Source organism: Terrapene carolina, unplaced genomic scaffold (assembly GCF_002925995.2).
Source record: "Terrapene carolina triunguis isolate 2854851 unplaced genomic scaffold, T_m_triunguis-2.0 Scaffold50368, whole genome shotgun sequence".
Lineage (NCBI taxonomy): Eukaryota > Metazoa > Chordata > Testudines > Emydidae > Terrapene > Terrapene triunguis.
In genome coordinates this window covers 94-1801 of record NW_020714719.1, presented here as the reverse complement: position 1 = coordinate 1801, position 1708 = coordinate 94, and the positions used below count along the sequence as shown (strand labels likewise).

Below are 1708 nucleotides of genomic sequence, written 5' to 3'. Positions count from 1 at the left end.
GGCTGGCCGATGTTGTAGAGCATGGCTCTGCCGGCCGCCGGCAGGGGAAGCGCCGGGGGGCTCAGCTGCACCATGCGGGCGTCGCAGGCGGCCTCGGCCGGGGCTCTGCACGGCTCGGCGCCCGGCGCTCTCTGCATCGCCTCGCCGGGCGCCTCGCGGCCTTTTATGTCCCTGCGCACCAGCTCGATCACCGGCACGGCGGCGGCGGGGGGCCCGGGGGAGGGCCGGCCGGTCTCCTTGGAAACCCCATTGAGCAGCAGCTGGGGCTCTCCTGGGACCTCCATCCCCCCGCGGCGGCTCTCCGGCTCGCTCGTGCCTTCCGCTCCCGGATCGTGCTGCTGGGGGGGGCCGGGCATCCCGCGGGTCACTGGGGGGCAGCTCCGCCGGCAGCCTCTCCATCGTCCTGGGGGAGAGAGGAGAGGAGGTGAGGGGGGGGAGCCGAGGGCACCCCTGCGAGGCGGAGGGACTGCCCGGCCGAGAGGGGGGAGGGAGAAAGAAAGAAAGAAAGACTGGGGGAAGGATGGAAAGAAAGAAGAAGAAAAGTGAGGAGGGACGGAGAGAAAAAGATTGGGAGAGGGATGGAAAAAAGAAGAAAAGTGGTGGGAGGGGTGGAAAGAAAGAAAGAAAGAAAGAAAGAAAGAAAGAAAGAAAGAAAAAGGGGGAAGAGGGATGAAAAAGAGGGGGAAAGGAAAAGGGGGCGCAGGAAAAAAGGAACAGAAAAGAGGTGACGGTGACAGACGTCCAGGCAAGCACACCTCGGCGCCCATTGTTCCGGCCTGGGAGCCAGGCTCCTGCCGCAATGATTTCGTAGCAGGAGAATTAGCCAGACGAGGCTGTGGATCAGAAGAGGGGCACGCTCCGCTATTTGTACCGAAGCGTTGGGGCAGCTTCTCCGCCAGGGCAGGGCGAGAGATGAAATCCCGGCCCCACTCAAGTCAATGGCAAAAGTCCCCTGGACCTCCGTGGGGCCAGGATTTCACCCAGTATTTAAAAAGATGAGGGTTCACCGGAGCCAGGTGTGGCCAACAGATGGGCTTGGTGCAATCCCCCCAAGCCCAGGGATCACTGTTCCTTTCACCATTAGCCTTAGCTTAATATCTCTCTGTGTGTTGCCTATTTAAGCCTCACATTTAATCTTTTCCTTGATCCAACATTTGCTGTTGCACTGGCAGGTGACTTAGCCACCGCTGGAATCGTTTCTTTTCTATTAATTGTTTTGCAGTCCAGATAGAGAAAGAGAACAAACTCCAGGGTTTGAAGACGTGGACGTGATGGTGTTTAAAGAATAGCACATTTTAATCGAAGGGTAAACCGAGAGCTTCGGATTTTTCGTTTTAGTACAGTTAATGTTGGCAGAAGGACAGGGCTAAATAGGCGTTTATTGGCGAGATTTCCAATGGAAACACCCGTTTTGCTGCTACCGCAGGTTACGCTTTTGAACTCAACCAACCTTCGTGGAAACTGTTGATTTGAAGATGAATGTATCATGGTTACCAGCTCTAAAGAGCATGAAAGAACGTGTCTATTTCTAATTCGAGAACTGTTTAAAGGGGTATTATATTTCTATCTGGACACACACACACACTGGACAGTAGTATTTACATATATATGTGTATCCTATATTATATACACACGCATCTATATACATACACTATAAAATGCAGGGCCATTGTGGCGATTATATTGCATTACAATAAATGTATATACA

The 1708-nt window shown here is 53.9% G+C and overlaps 1 pseudogene; it reads right to left on the bottom strand.

Annotated features, from left to right (window-relative positions):
* Positions 1 to 7: 7 nt before the first annotated feature.
* On the bottom strand, positions 8 to 403 carry LOC112124321 (annotated as a pseudogene).
* Positions 404 to 1708: the final 1305 nt, after the last annotated feature.